Source organism: Lissotriton helveticus, chromosome 11 (assembly GCF_964261635.1).
Source record: "Lissotriton helveticus chromosome 11, aLisHel1.1, whole genome shotgun sequence".
Classification (NCBI taxonomy): domain Eukaryota; kingdom Metazoa; phylum Chordata; class Amphibia; order Caudata; family Salamandridae; genus Lissotriton; species Lissotriton helveticus.
The window spans coordinates 710,737,851-710,752,478 of record NC_136072.1 but is presented as its reverse complement, the minus strand read 5'-3'; the positions used below and the strand labels follow the sequence as shown (position 1 = coordinate 710,752,478).

General features: G+C 44.2%; 22 non-coding genes across 22 annotated transcripts; all 22 read right to left on the bottom strand.

Moving 5' to 3' along the window:
- Positions 1-521: 521 nt before the first annotated feature.
- On the bottom strand, positions 522-603 carry TRNAS-UGA (transfer RNA serine (anticodon UGA)). Its single transcript has one exon. It is a non-coding gene; the product is annotated as a tRNA-Ser (tRNA).
- Positions 604-1,143: 540 nt separating this feature from the next.
- TRNAS-UGA (transfer RNA serine (anticodon UGA)) lies at positions 1,144-1,225 on the bottom strand. Its single transcript has one exon. It is a non-coding gene; the product is annotated as a tRNA-Ser (tRNA).
- A 1,159-nt stretch (positions 1,226-2,384) lies between these two features.
- Positions 2,385-2,465, bottom strand: TRNAS-CGA (transfer RNA serine (anticodon CGA)). The gene has a single exon. It is a non-coding gene; the product is annotated as a tRNA-Ser (tRNA).
- A 542-nt stretch (positions 2,466-3,007) lies between these two features.
- TRNAS-UGA (transfer RNA serine (anticodon UGA)) lies at positions 3,008-3,089 on the bottom strand. Its single transcript has one exon. It is a non-coding gene; the product is annotated as a tRNA-Ser (tRNA).
- A 547-nt stretch (positions 3,090-3,636) lies between these two features.
- Positions 3,637-3,718, bottom strand: TRNAS-CGA (transfer RNA serine (anticodon CGA)). The gene has a single exon. It is a non-coding gene; the product is annotated as a tRNA-Ser (tRNA).
- A 543-nt stretch (positions 3,719-4,261) lies between these two features.
- Positions 4,262-4,343, bottom strand: TRNAS-UGA (transfer RNA serine (anticodon UGA)). Its single transcript has one exon. It is a non-coding gene; the product is annotated as a tRNA-Ser (tRNA).
- Positions 4,344-4,884: 541 nt separating this feature from the next.
- On the bottom strand, positions 4,885-4,966 carry TRNAS-UGA (transfer RNA serine (anticodon UGA)). The gene has a single exon. It is a non-coding gene; the product is annotated as a tRNA-Ser (tRNA).
- Positions 4,967-5,506: 540 nt separating this feature from the next.
- Positions 5,507-5,588, bottom strand: TRNAS-UGA (transfer RNA serine (anticodon UGA)). The gene has a single exon. It is a non-coding gene; the product is annotated as a tRNA-Ser (tRNA).
- Positions 5,589-6,130: 542 nt separating this feature from the next.
- Positions 6,131-6,211, bottom strand: TRNAS-CGA (transfer RNA serine (anticodon CGA)). Its single transcript has one exon. It is a non-coding gene; the product is annotated as a tRNA-Ser (tRNA).
- A 543-nt stretch (positions 6,212-6,754) lies between these two features.
- TRNAS-CGA (transfer RNA serine (anticodon CGA)) lies at positions 6,755-6,835 on the bottom strand. Its single transcript has one exon. It is a non-coding gene; the product is annotated as a tRNA-Ser (tRNA).
- A 543-nt stretch (positions 6,836-7,378) lies between these two features.
- Positions 7,379-7,460, bottom strand: TRNAS-UGA (transfer RNA serine (anticodon UGA)). Its single transcript has one exon. It is a non-coding gene; the product is annotated as a tRNA-Ser (tRNA).
- Positions 7,461-7,999: 539 nt separating this feature from the next.
- Positions 8,000-8,081, bottom strand: TRNAS-UGA (transfer RNA serine (anticodon UGA)). The gene has a single exon. It is a non-coding gene; the product is annotated as a tRNA-Ser (tRNA).
- Positions 8,082-8,624: 543 nt separating this feature from the next.
- TRNAL-UAA (transfer RNA leucine (anticodon UAA)) lies at positions 8,625-8,706 on the bottom strand. The gene has a single exon. It is a non-coding gene; the product is annotated as a tRNA-Leu (tRNA).
- A 539-nt stretch (positions 8,707-9,245) lies between these two features.
- Positions 9,246-9,327, bottom strand: TRNAT-CGU (transfer RNA threonine (anticodon CGU)). The gene has a single exon. It is a non-coding gene; the product is annotated as a tRNA-Thr (tRNA).
- A 542-nt stretch (positions 9,328-9,869) lies between these two features.
- TRNAS-CGA (transfer RNA serine (anticodon CGA)) lies at positions 9,870-9,951 on the bottom strand. The gene has a single exon. It is a non-coding gene; the product is annotated as a tRNA-Ser (tRNA).
- A 543-nt stretch (positions 9,952-10,494) lies between these two features.
- TRNAS-CGA (transfer RNA serine (anticodon CGA)) lies at positions 10,495-10,576 on the bottom strand. The gene has a single exon. It is a non-coding gene; the product is annotated as a tRNA-Ser (tRNA).
- Positions 10,577-11,119: 543 nt separating this feature from the next.
- On the bottom strand, positions 11,120-11,201 carry TRNAS-UGA (transfer RNA serine (anticodon UGA)). Its single transcript has one exon. It is a non-coding gene; the product is annotated as a tRNA-Ser (tRNA).
- Positions 11,202-11,742: 541 nt separating this feature from the next.
- On the bottom strand, positions 11,743-11,824 carry TRNAS-UGA (transfer RNA serine (anticodon UGA)). The gene has a single exon. It is a non-coding gene; the product is annotated as a tRNA-Ser (tRNA).
- A 540-nt stretch (positions 11,825-12,364) lies between these two features.
- Positions 12,365-12,446, bottom strand: TRNAS-UGA (transfer RNA serine (anticodon UGA)). Its single transcript has one exon. It is a non-coding gene; the product is annotated as a tRNA-Ser (tRNA).
- A 542-nt stretch (positions 12,447-12,988) lies between these two features.
- TRNAS-CGA (transfer RNA serine (anticodon CGA)) lies at positions 12,989-13,069 on the bottom strand. Its single transcript has one exon. It is a non-coding gene; the product is annotated as a tRNA-Ser (tRNA).
- Positions 13,070-13,612: 543 nt separating this feature from the next.
- Positions 13,613-13,693, bottom strand: TRNAS-CGA (transfer RNA serine (anticodon CGA)). The gene has a single exon. It is a non-coding gene; the product is annotated as a tRNA-Ser (tRNA).
- A 543-nt stretch (positions 13,694-14,236) lies between these two features.
- Positions 14,237-14,318, bottom strand: TRNAS-UGA (transfer RNA serine (anticodon UGA)). The gene has a single exon. It is a non-coding gene; the product is annotated as a tRNA-Ser (tRNA).
- Positions 14,319-14,628: the final 310 nt, after the last annotated feature.

Genomic DNA, 14,628 nt, shown 5'->3' with positions numbered 1-14,628 from the left:
GTCGTATATGAGCCATGCGCTGCTCACGTCAGGCCGAGACCTAAAAAATAAAGTAACATAAGGACGGGGCAGGAACCAGCAGTGCCCTGTTGCCCTCAATTATTTCACATGCTTTCATACAATTAATGAAAATAGCAACACGTATCACTCAAAGTGAGTGACAGAGCACAGATGAGCAGTAATCAATCACTGCGCATTTCTACCCTCTTTTCCCTAGATTACGGCGGTGGCAACGGGCCCTTAAGTGTACTCAGAAAGAGTCCAAAAGCCTAACCAAGACACGCTTCATAAAAAAATATTACTCTTTTCGTGACTTGTCTAGATCAGGCAGGACAGGTGCAGACTACGAACCCTTCCGAGCCACCTGCTCTGTAAAACACTTCCTGGGTGTAGAAATTGTCTCAATGTTTACATCTAGTTTGAGTTTTTGCTGTTTAACTCTGTGACTTGATGAGGATTGCATAACAAGAAGTGAACATTTACTTAACTAAACCAAATGGTATTCAAGCAAAATCTCATGACGCTGCAAGCAGGATACGAACCTACGCTGGGAAACCCCATTGGATTTCAAGACCAATGCCTTAACCACTCGGCCATTGCAGCTACATGAGTATGATGTCACTGTTGTCCTATACGAGCCATGCACTGCTCACGTCAGGCCGAGACCTAAAAATGAAAGTTACGGAAGAACGGGGCACGTACCAGCAGTGCCCTGTCTCCCTCACTTATGTCGCATGCTTTGATACAATTAATAAAAATAGCAACACGCATCACTCAAAGTGAGTGACAGGGCACAGATGAGCGGTAATCAATCACTGCACATATCTACCCTCTTTTCCCTATATTACGGTGCTGTGAATGGGCCTTTAAGAGTACTCAGAAAGAGTCCAAAAGCCTAAACAAGACACGCTACATAAAAAAATTACTCTTTTTGGGACTCGTCAAGATCAGGCAGGACAGGTCCAGACTACGAACCCTTCCGAACCACCTGCTCTCTAAAAACTTCCTGAGTGTTGAAATTGTCTTAATGTTTACATTTAGTTTGAGTTTTTGCTGTTTAACTCTGTGACTTGATGAGGATTGATTAACGAGAAGTGAACATTTCCTTAACAAACCAAATGGTGTTCATGCAAAAGCGCACGATGCTGCGAGCAGGATTCGAACCTGGGAAGGGAAACCCCATCGGATTTCAGGTCCAACACCTTAACCACTCTGCCGTCGCAGCTCCACGAGTATGATGTCACTGTTGTCGTATACGAGCCATGCGCTGCTCACGTCAGATCGAGACCTAAAAAATAAAGTAACGGAAGGACGGGCAGGTACCAGCAGTGCTCTGTTGCCATCACTTATTTCGCTTGCTTTCATACAATTAATAAAAATAGCAACACGTATCACTCAAAGTGAGTGACAGGGCACAGATGAGCAGTAATCAATCACTGCGCATTTCTACCCTCTTTTCCCTAAATTACTGCGCTGGGACCGGGCCCTCAAGTGTACTCAGAAAGAGTCCAAAAGCCTAAACAAGACACTCTACATAAAAAAAATTACTCTTTTCGTGACTCGTCAGGCAGGACAGGTCCAGACTACGAACCCTTCCGAACCACCAGCTCTCTAAAACACTTCCTGAGTGTTGAAATTGTCTTAATGTTTACATTTAGTTTGAGTTTTTGCTGATTAACTCTGTGACTTGATGAGGATTGCGTAACGAGAAGAGAAACATTTCCTTAACAAACCAAATGGTGTTCATGCAAAATCGCACGACGCTGCAAGCAGGATTTAGACCTGCGTAGGGAAACCCCATTGACTTCGAGTCCAACGCCTTAACCACTCGGCCATCGCAGCTGCGTGCGTATGATGTCACTGTTGTCGTATACGAGCCATGCGCTGCTCACATCAGGCCGAGACCTAAAAATTAAAGTAATGGAAGGACAGGGCACATACCAGCAGTGCCCTGTCTCCCTCACTTATTTCGCATGCTTTCATTCAATTAATAAAAATAGCAACACGCATCACTCAAAGTGAGTGACAAGGCACAGATGAGCAGTAATCAATCACTGCATATTTCTGCCCTCTTTTCCCTATATTATGGCGCTGGGAATGGGCCCTTAAGGGTACTCAGAAAGAGTCCAAAAGCCTAAACAAGACACGCTACATAAAATAATTACTCTTTTCGTGAATCGTCAATATCAGGCAGGACAGGTCCAGACTACGAACTCTTCCGAGCCACCTGCTCTCTAAAACACTTCCTGAGTGTTGAAATTGTCTTAATGTTTACATCTAGTTTGAGTTTTTTCTGTTTAACTCTGTGACTTGATGAGGATTGACTAACGAGAAGTGAAAATTTCCTTAACAAAACCAAATGGTGTTCATGCAAAATCGCACGACGCTGCAAGCAGGATTCGGACCTGCGCAGGGAAACCCCATTGATTTCGAGTCCAACGCCTTAACCACTCGGCCATCACAGCTCCACGAGTATGATGTCACTATTGTCGTATACGAGCCAAGCGCTGCTCACGTCAGGCCGAGATCTAAAAATTAAAGTAACGGAAGGACGGGACAGATACCAGCAGTGCTCTGTTGCCCTCACTTATTTTGCATGCTTTCATACAATTAATAAAAATAGCAACACGTATCACTCAAAGTGAGTGACAGGGCACAGATGAGCGGTAATCAATCACTGCACATTTCTACCCTCTTTTCCCTATATTAAGGTGGTGGCAACGGGTCCTTAAGTGTACTCAGAAAGAGTCCAAAAGAATAAACAAGACACGCTTCATAAAAAAAATTACTCTTTTCGTGACTTGTCTATATCAAGCAGGACAGCTCCAGACTACGAACCGTTCCGAGCCACCTGCTCTCTAAAACACTTCCTGGGTGTGGAAATTGTCTCAATGTTTACATTTAGTTTGATTTTTTGCTGTTTAACTCTGTGACTTGATGAGGATTGACTAACGAGAAGTGAACATTTCCTTAATAAAATAAATGGTGTTCATGCTAAATCACACGATGCTGCAAGCAAGATTCGAACCTGCGCAGGGAAACCCCATTGGATTTCAGGTCCAACGCCTTAACCACTCGGCCGTAGCAGCTCCTTGAGTATGATGTCACTGTTGTCGTATACGAGCCATGCGCTGCTCACCTCAGACCGAGAGCTAAAAAATAAAGCAACGGAAGGACGGGGCAGATACCAGCAGTGCTCTGTTGCCCTCACTTATTTTGCATGCTTTCATACAATTAATAAAAATAGCAACACGTATCACTCAAAGTGAGTGACAGGGCACAGATGAGCGGTAATCAATCACTGTGCATTTCTACCCTCTTTTCCCTATATTACGGCGCTGGCAAAGGGCCCTTAAGTGTACTCAGAAAGAGTCCAAAAGCCTAAACAAGACACGCTTAATAAAAAAAAAAAAATTACTCTTTTCCTGACTTGTCTAGATCAGGCAGGACAGGTCTAGAGTACGATCCCTTCCGAGCCACCTACGCTCTAAAACACTTCCTGGGTGTAGAAATCGTCTCAATGTTTCCATCTAGTTTGAGTTTTTGCCATTTAACTCTGTGACTTGATGAGCATTGCGTAACGAGAAGTGAACATTTCCTTAACAAACCAAATGGTGTTCATGCAAAATTGGATGACGCTGCTAGCAGGACTCGAACCTGCGCAGGTAAACCCCATTAAATTTCGAGTCCAACGCCTTTACCACTCGACCATCGCAGCTTCATGTGTATGATGTCACTGTTGTCGTAAATGAGCCATGCGCTGCTCACGTCAGGCCGATACCTAAAAAATAAAGTAACATGAGGACGGGGCAGGAACCAGCAGTGCCCTGTTGCCCTCACTTATTTCACATGCTTTCATACAATTAATAAAAATAGCAACACGTATCACTCAAAGTGAGTGACAGGGCACAGATGAGCGGTAATCAATCACTGCGCATTTCTACCCTCTTCTCCCTATATTACGGCGGTGGCAACGGGCCCTTAAGTGTACTCAGAAAGAGTCCAAAAGCCTAAAGAAGACACGCTTCATAAAAAAAATTACTCTTTTCCTGACTTGTCTAGATCAGGCAGGACAGGTCCAGACTACAAACCCTTAATAGCCACCTGCTCTCTAATACACTTCCTGGGTGTAGAAATTGTCTCAATGTTTACATCTAGTTTGAGTTTTTGCCGTTTAACTCTGTTACTTGAAGAGGACTGCATAACGAGAAGTGAACATTTACTTAACTAAACCAAATGGTGTTAATGCAAAATCTCAGGACGCTGTAAGCATGAATCGAACCTGCGCGGTGAAACCCCATTGGATATCAAGTCCAACACCTTACCCACTCGGCCATCGCAGCTGCATGTGTATGATGTCACCGTTGTCGTATACGAGCCATGCGCTGCTCACGTCAGGCCGAGACCTAAAAATTAAAGTAACGGAAGGACGGGGCATGTACCAGCAGCGCCCTGTCTCCCTCACTTATTTCGCATGCTTTCATACAATCAATAAAAATAGCAACACGCATCACTCAAAGTGAGTGAAAGGGCACAGATGAGCGGTAATCAATCACTGCACATTTCTGCCCTCTTTTCCCTGTATTACGGCGCTGGGAATGGGCCCTTAAGTGTACTCAGAAAGAGTCCAAAAGCCTAAACAAGACACGCTACATAAAAAATTACTCTTTTCGTGACTCGTCTAGATCAGGCAGAACAGGTCCAGACTACGAACCCTTCCAAGCCACCTGTCTTCTAAAACACTTCCTGGGTGTGGAAATTGTCTCAATATTTACATCTAGTTTTTGGTTTTGCCGTTTAACTCTGTGACTTGATGAGCATTGCATAACAAGAAGTGAACATTTACTTAACTAAACCAAATGGTATTCAAGCAAAATCTCATGACGCTGCAAGCAGGATTCGAACCTACGCTGGGAAACCCCATTGGATTTCAAGACCAATGCCTTAACCACTCGGCCATTGCAGCTGCATGAGTATGATGTCACTCTTGTCCTATACGAGCCATGCACTGCTCACGTCAGGCCGAGACCTAAAAATGAAAGTTACGGAAGAACAGGGCACGTACCAGCAGTGCCCTGTCTCCCTCACTTATTTCGCATGCTTTGATACAATTAATAAAAATAGCAACACGCATCACTCAAAGTGAGTGACAGGGCACAGATGAGCGGTAATCAATCACTGCACATTTCTACCCTCTTTTCCCTATATTACGGTGCTGTGAATGGGCCTTTAAGAGTACTCAGAAAGAGTCCAAAAGCCTAAACAAGACACGCTACATAAAAAAATTACTCTTTTTGGGACTCGTCAAGATCAGGCAGGACAGGTCCAGACTACGAACCCTTCCGAACCACCTGCTCTCTAAAAACTTCCTGAGTGTTGAAATTGTCTTAATGTTTACATTTAGTTTGAGTTTTTGATGTTTAACTCTGTGACTTGATGAGGATTGATTAACGAGAAGTGAACATTTCCTTAACAAACCAAATGGTGTTCATGCAAAATCGCACGATGCTGCGAGCAGGATTCGAACCTGGGCAGGGAAACCCCATCGGATTTCAGGTCCAACGCCTTAACCACTCTGCCGTCGCAGCTCCACGAGTATGATGTCACTGTTGTCGTGTACGAGCCATGCGCTGCTCACGTCAGACCGAGACCTAAAAAATAAAGTAACGGAAGGACGGGCAGGTACCAGCAGTGCTCTGTTGCCATCACTTATTTCGCTTGCTTTCATACAATTAATAAAAATAGCAACACATATCACTCAAAGTGAGTGTCAGGGCACAGATGAGCAGTAATCAATCACTGCGCATTTCTACCCTCTTTTCCCTAAATTACTGCGCTGGGACCGGGACCTCAAGTGTACTCAGAAAGAGTCCAAAAGCCTAAACAAGACACTCTACATAAAAAAAATTACTCTTTTCGTGACTCGTCAAGATCAGGCAGGACAGGCCCAGACTACGAACCCTTCCGAACCACCTGCTCTCTAAAACACTTCCTGAGTGTTGAAATTGTCTTAATGTTAACATTTAGTTTGAGTTTTTGCTGATTAACTCTGTGACTTGATGAGGATTGCGTAACGAGAAGAGAAACATTTCCTTAACAAACCAAATGGTGTTCATGCAAAATCGCACGACGCTGCAAGCAGGATTCGGACCTGCGCAGGGAAACCCCATTGACTTCGAGTCCAACGCCTTAACCACTCGGCCATCGCAGCTGCGTGAGTATGATGTCACTGTTGTCGTATACGAGCCATGCGCGGCTCACATCAGGCCGAGACCTTAAAAATTAAAGTAATGGAAGGACGGGGCACATACCAGCAGTGCCCTGTCTCCCTCACTTATTTCGCATGCTTTCATTCAATTAATAAAAATAGCAACACGCATCACTCAAAGTGAGTGACAAGACACAGATGAGCAGTAATCAATCACTGCATATTTCTGTCCTCTTTTCCCTATATTATGGCGCTGGGAATGGGCCCTTAAGTGTACTCAGAAAGAGTCCAAAAGCCTAAACAAGACACGCTACATAAAATAATTACTCTTTTCGTGAATCCTCAATATCAGGCAGGACAGGTCCAGACTACGAACTCTTCCGAGCCACCTGCTCTCTAAAACACTTCCTGAGTGTTGAAATTGTCCTAATGTTTACATCTAGTTTGAGTTTTTGCTGTTTAACTCTGTGATTTGATGAGGATTGACTAACGAGAAGTGAAAATTTCCTTAACAAAACCAAATGGTGTTCATGCCAAATCGCACAACGCTGCAAGCAGGATTCGGACCTGCGCAGGGAAACCCCATTGATTTCGAGTCCAACGCCTTAACCACTCGGCCATCACAGCTCCACGAGTATGATGTCACTATTGTCGTATACGAGCCATGCGCTGCTCACGTCAGGCCGAGATCTAAAAATTAAAGTAACGGAAGGACGTGGCAGGTACCAGCAGTGCCCTGTTGCCCTCACTTATTTCACATGCTTTCATACAATTAATAAAAATAGCAACACGTATCACTCAAAGTGAGTGACAGGGCACAGATGAGCGGTAATCAATCACTGCGCATTTCTACCCTCTTCTCCCTATATTACGGCGGTGGCAACGGGCCCTTAAGTGTACTCAGAAAGAGTCCAAAAGCCTAAAGAAGACACGCTTCATAAAAAAAATTACTCTTTTCCTGACTTGTCTAGATCAGGCAGGACAGGTCCAGACTACAAACCCTTCCTAGCCACCTGCTCTCTAATACACTTCCTGGGTGTAGAAATTGTCTCAATCTTTACATCTAGTTTGAGTTTTTGCCGTTTAACTCTGTGACTTGATGAGGATTGCATAACGAGAAATGAACATTTACTTAACTAAACCAAATGGTGTTCATGCAAAATCTCATGACGCTGCAAGCAGGATTCGAACCTAAGCGGGGAAACCCCATTGGATTTCAAGTCCAACGCCTTAACTACTCGGCCATCACAGCTGCATGAGTATGACGTCACTGTTGTCGTATACGAGCCATGCGCTGCTCACATCAGGCCGAGACCTAAAAATTAAAGTAACAGAAGGTCGGGGCACGTACCAGCAGTGCCCTGTCTCCCTCACTTATTTCGCATGCTTTCATACAATTAATAAAAATAGCAACACGCATCACTCAAAGTGAGTGACAGGGCACAGATGAGAGGTAATCAATCACTGCACATTCCTACCCTCTTTTCCCTATATTACGGTGCTGGGAATGGGCCCTTAAGAGTACTCAGAAAGAGTCCAAATGCCTAAACAAGACACGTTACATAAAAAAATTACTCTTTTTGTGACTCGTCAAGATCAAGCAGGACAGGTCCAGACTACGAACCCTTCCGAACCACCTGCTATATAAAACACTTCCTGAGTGTTGAAATTGTCTTACTGTTTACATTTAGTTTGAATTTTTGCTGTTTAACACTGTGACTTGATGAGGATTGACTAACGAGAAGTGAACATTTCCTACAAACCAAATGGTGTTCATGCAAAATTGCACGACGCTGCAAGCAGGATTTGAACCTGCATGGTGAAACCCCATTGGATTTCAAGTCCAACACCTTAACCACACGGCCATCGCAGCTCCATGGGTATGATGTCACTGTTGTCGTATATGAGCCATGCGCTGCTCACGTCAGACCGAGGCCTAAAAAATAAAGTAACTGAAGGACGGGGCAGGTACCAGCAGTGCTCTGTTGCCCTCACTTATTTCGCTTGCTTTCATACAATTAATAAAAAGAGCAACACGTATCACTCAAAGTGAGTGACAGGGCACAGATGAGCGGTAATCAATCACTGCGCATTTCTACCCTCTTTTCCCTATATTATGGCGGTGGCAATGGGCCCTTCAGTGTACTCAGAAAGAGTCCAAAAGCCTAAACAAGACATGCTTCATAAAAAAAATTACTATTTTCCTGACTTGTCTAGATCAGGCAGGACAGGTCCAGACTACGAACCCTTCCGAGCCACCTGCTCTCTAAAACACTTCCTGGGTGTGGAAATTGTCTCAATGTTTACATCTAGTTTTTGTTTTCGCTGTTTAACTCTGTGACTTGATGTGGATTGCATAACAAGAAGTGAACATTTATTTAACTAAACCAAATAATATTCATGCAAAATCTCATGACGCTGCAAGCAGGATTCGAACCTACGCAGGGAAACCCCATTGGATTTTAAGTTCATCGCCTTAACCACTCGGCCATTGCAGCTGCATGAGTATGATGTCACTGTTGTCGTATACGAGCCATGCGCTGCTCGAGTCAGACCGAGACCTAAAACATAAAGCAACGGACGGACGGGGCAGGTACCAGCAGTGCCCTGTTGCCCTCACTTATTTCACATGCTTTGATACAATTAATAAAAATAGCAACACGCATCACTCAAAGTGAGTGACAGGGCACAGATGAGCGGTAATCAATCACTGCACATTTCTACCCTCTTTTCCCTATATTACGGCACTGGGAATGGCCCTTAAGAGTACTCAGAAAGAGTCCAAAGCCTAAACAAGACACGCTACATGAAATAATTACTCTTTTTGTGACTCGTCAAGATCAGGCAGGACAGGTCCAGAGTACGAACCCTTCCGGACCACCTGCTCTCTAAAACACTTCCTGAGTGTTGAAATTGTCTTAATGTTTACATTTAGTTTGAATTTTTGCTGTTTAACTCTGTGACTTGATGAGGATTGACTAACGAGAAGTGAACATTTCCTTAACAAAGCAAATGGTGTTCATGCAAAATCACACGTCACTGCAAGCAGGATTCGAACCGGCGCAGGGAAACCCCATTGGATAACGAGTCCAACGCCTTAACCACTCTGCCATCGCAGCTCCATGAGTACGATGTCACTGTTGTCGTATATGAGCCATGCGCTGCTCACGTCAGAACGAGAACTAAAAAATAAAGTAACGGAAGGACGGGGCAGGTACCAGCAGTGCCCTGTTGCCCTCACTTATTTCACATGCTTTCATACAATTAATAAAAATAGCAACACGTATCACTCGAAGTGAGTGACAGAGCACAGATGAGCAGTAATCAATCACTGCGCATTTCTACCCTCTTTTCCCTATATTACGGCGCTGGGACCGGGCCCTCAAGTGTACTCAGAACGAGTCCAAAAGCCTAAACAAGACACTCTACATAAAAAATATTACGCTTTTCGTGATTCGTCAAGATCAGGCAGCACAGGTCCAGACTACGAACCCTTCCAACCCACCTGCTCTATAAAACACTTCCTGAGTGTTGAAATTGTCTTAATGTTTACATTTAGTTTGAGTTTGTGCTGTTTAACTCTGTGACTTGATGAGGATTGCGTAACGAGAAGTGAACAATTCCTTAACAAACCAAATGGTGTTCATGCAAAATTGGACGACGCTGCAAGCAGGATTCCAACCTGCACAGGGAAACCCCATTGAATTTCGAGTCCAACGCCTTAACCACTCGGCCATCACAGATCCATGAGTATGAATTCACTGTTGTCGTATATGAGCCATGCGCTGCTCACGTCAGGCCGAGACCTAAAAAATAAAGTAACATAAGGACTGGGCAGGAACCAGCAGTGCCCTATTGCCCTCACTTATTTCACATGCTTTCATACAATTAATAAAAATAGGAACATATATCACTCAAAGTGAGTGACAGGGCACAGATGAGCAGTAATAAATCACTGCGCATTTCTACCCTCTTTTCCCTATATTACGGCGCTGGCAAAGGGCCCTTAAGTGTACTCAGAAAGAGTCCAAAAGCCTAAACAAGACACGCTTAATAAAAAAAAATTACTCTTTTCCTGACTTGTCTAGATCAGGCAGGACAGGTCTAGAGTACGATCCCTTCCGAGCCACCTACGCTCTAAAACACTTCCTGGGTGTAGAAATCGTCTCAATGTTTCCATCTAGTTTGAGTTTTTGCCATTTAACTCTGTGACTTGATGAGCATTGCGTAACGAGAAGTGAACATTTCCTTAACAAACCAAATGGTGTTCATGCAAAATTGGATGACGCTGCTAGCAGGATTCGAACCTGCGCAGGTAAACCACTTTAAATTTCGAGTCCAACGCCTTTACCACTCGACCATCGCAGCTTCATGTGTATGATGTCACTGTTGTCGTAAATGAGCCATGCGCTGCTCACGTCAGGCCGATACCTAAAAAATAAAGTAACATGAGGACGGGGCAGGAACCAGCAGTGCCCTGTTGCCCTCACTTATTTCACATGCTTTCATACAATTAATAAAAATAGCAACACGTATCACTCAAAGTGAGTGACAGGGCACAGATGAGCGGTAATCAATCACTGCGCATTTCTACCCTCTTCTCCCTATATTACGGCGGTGGCAACGGGCCCTTAAGTGTACTCAGAAAGAGTCCAAAAGCCTAAAGAAGACACGCTTCATAAAAAAAATTACTCTTTTCCTGACTTGTCTAGATCAGGCAGGACAGGTCCAGACTACAAACCCTTCCTAGCCACCTGCTCTCTAATACACTTCCTGGGTGTAGAAATTGTCTCAATGTTTACATCTAGTTTGAGTTTTTGCCGTTTAACTCTGTTACTTGAAGAGGACTGCATAACGAAAAGTGAACATTTACTTAACTAAACCAAATGGTGTTAATGCAAAATCTCAGGACGCTGTAAGCATGAATCGAACCTACGCGGTGAAACGCCATTGGATATCAAGTCCAACACCTTACCCACTCGGCCATCGCAGCTGCATGTGTATGATGTCACCGTTGTCGTATACGAGCCATGCGCTGCTCACGTCAGGCCGAGACCTAAAAATTAAAGTAACGGAAGGACGGGGCATGTACCAGCAGTGCCCTGTCTCCCTCACTTATTTCGCATGCTTTCATACAATTAATAAAAATAGCAACACGCATCACTCAAAGTGAGTGAAAGGGCACAGATGAGCGGTAATCAATCACTGCACATTTCTGCCCTCTTTTCCCTGTATTACGGCGCTGGGAATGGGCCCTTAAGTGTACTCAGAAAGAGTCCAAAAGCCTAAACAAGACACGCTACATAAAAAATTACTCTTTTCGTGACTCGTCTAGATCAGGCAGAACAGGTCCAGACTACGAACCCTTCCAAGCCACCTGTCTTCTAAAACACTTCCTGGGTGTGGAAATTGTCTCAATATTTACATCTAGTTTTTGGTTTTGCCGTTTAACTCTGTGACTTGATGAGCATTGCATAACAAGAAGTGAACATTTACTTAACTAAACCAAATGGTATTCAAGCAAAATCTCATGACGCTGCAAGCAGGATTCGAACCTACGCTGGGAAACCCCATTGGATTTCAAGACCAATGCCTTAACCACTCGGCCATTGCAGCTGCATGAGTATGATGTCACTCTTGTCCTATACGAGCCATGCACTGCTCACGTCAGGCCGAGACCTAAAAATGAAAGTTACGGAAGAACAGGGCACGTACCAGCAGTGCCCTGTCTCCCTCACTTATTTCGCATGCTTTGATACAATTAATAAAAATAGCAACACGCATCACTCAAAGTGAGTGACAGGGCACAGATGAGCGGTAATCAATCACTGCACATTTCTACCCTCTTTTCCCTATATTACGGTGCTGTGAATGGGCCTTTAAGAGTACTCAGAAAGAGTCCAAAAGCCTAAACAAGACACGCTACATAAAAAAATTACTCTTTTTGGGACTCGTCAAGATCAGGCAGGACAGGTCCAGACTACGAACCCTTCCGAACCACCTGCTCTCTAAAAACTTCCTGAGTGTTGAAATTGTCTTAATGTTTACATTTAGTTTGAGTTTTTGATGTTTAACTCTGTGACTTGATGAGGATTGATTAACGAGAAGTGAACATTTCCTTAACAAACCAAATGGTGTTCATGCAAAATCGCACGATGCTGCGAGCAGGATTCGAACCTGGGCAGGGAAACCCCATCGGATTTCAGGTCCAACGCCTTAACCACTCTGCCGTCGCAGCTCCACGAGTATGATGTCACTGTTGTCGTGTACGAGCCATGCGCTGCTCACGTCAGACCGAGACCTAAAAAATAAAGTAACGGAAGGACGGGCAGGTACCAGCAGTGCTCTGTTGCCATCACTTATTTCGCTTGCTTTCATACAATTAATAAAAATAGCAACACATATCACTCAAAGTGAGTGTCAGGGCACAGATGAGCAGTAATCAATCACTGCGCATTTCTACCCTCTTTTCCCTAAATTACTGCGCTGGGACCGGGACCTCAAGTGTACTCAGAAAGAGTCCAAAAGCCTAAACAAGACACTCTACATAAAAAAAATTACTCTTTTCGTGACTCGTCAAGATCAGGCAGGACAGGTCCAGACTACGAACCCTTCCGAACCACCTGCTCTCTAAAACACTTCCTGAGTGTTGAAATTGTCTTAATGTTTACATTTAGTTTGAGTTTTTGCTGATTAACTCTGTGACTTGATGAGGATTGCGTAACGAGAAGAGAAACATTTCCTTAACAAACCAAATGGTGTTCATGCAAAATCGCACGACGCTGCAAGCAGGATTCGGACCTGCGCAGGGAAACCCCATTGACTTCGAGTCCAACGCCTTAACCACTCGGCCATCGCAGCTGCGTGAGTATGATGTCACTGTTGTCGTATACGAGCCATGCGCGGCTCACATCAGGCCGAGACCTTAAAAATTAAAGTAATGGAAGGACGGGGCACATACCAGCAGTGCCCTGTCTCCCTCACTTATTTCGCATGCTTTCATTCAATTAATAAAAATAGCAACACGCATCACTCAAAGTGAGTGACAAGACACAGATGAGCAGTAATCAATCACTGCATATTTCTGCCCTCTTTTCCCTATATTATGGCGCTGGGAATGGGCCCTTAAGTGTACTCAGAAAGAGTCCAAAAGCCTAAACAAGACACGCTACATAAAATAATTACTCTTTTCGTGAATCCTCAATATCAGGCAGGACAGGTCCAGACTACGAACTCTTCCGAGCCACCTGCTCTCTAAAACACTTCCTGAGTGTTGAAATTGTCCTAATGTTTACATCTAGTTTGAGTTTTTGCTGTTTAACTCTGTGATTTGATGAGGATTGACTAACGAGAAGTGAAAATTTCCTTAACAAAACCAAATGGTGTTCATGCCAAATCGCACAACGCTGCAAGCAGGATTCGGACCTGCGCAGGGAAACCCCATTGATTTCGAGTCCAACGCCTTAACCACTCGGCCATCACAGCTCCACGAGTATGATGTCACTATTGTCGTATACGAGCCATGCGCTGCTCACGTCAGGCCGAGATCTAAAAATTAAAGTAACGGAAGGACGTGGCAGGTACCAGCAGTGCCCTGTTGCCCTCACTTATTTCACATGCTTTCATACAATTAATAAAAATAGCAACACGTATCACTCAAAGTGAGTGACAGGGCACAGATGAGCGGTAATCAATCACTGCGCATTTCTACCCTCTTCTCCCTATATTACGGCGGTGGCAACGGGCCCTTAAGTGTACTCAGAAAGAGTCCAAAAGCCTAAAGAAGACACGCTTCATAAAAAAAATTACTCTTTTCCTGACTTGTCTAGATCAGGCAGGACAGGTCCAGACTACAAACCCTTCCTAGCCACCTGCTCTCTAATACACTTCCTGGGTGTAGAAATTGTCTCAATCTTTACATCTAGTTTGAGTTTTTGCCGTTTAACTCTGTGACTTGATGAGGATTGCATAACGAGAAATGAACATTTACTTAACTAAACCAAATGGTGTTCATGCAAAATCTCATGACGCTGCAAGCAGGATTCGAACCTAAGCGGGGAAACCCCATTGGATTTCAAGTCCAACGCCTTAACTACTCGGCCATCACAGCTGCATGAGTATGACGTCACTGTTGTCGTATACGAGCCATGCGCTGCTCACATCAGGCCGAGACCTAAAAATTAAAGTAACAGAAGGTCGGGGCACGTACCAGCAGTGCCCTGTCTCCCTCACTTATTTCGCATGCTTTCATACAATTAATAAAAATAGCAACACGCATCACTCAAAGTGAGTGACAGGGCACAGATGAGAGGTAATCAATCACTGCACATTCCTACCCTCTTTTCCCTATATTACGGTGCTGGGAATGGGCCCTTAAGAGTACTCAGAAAGAGTCCAAATGCCTAAACAAGACACGTTAC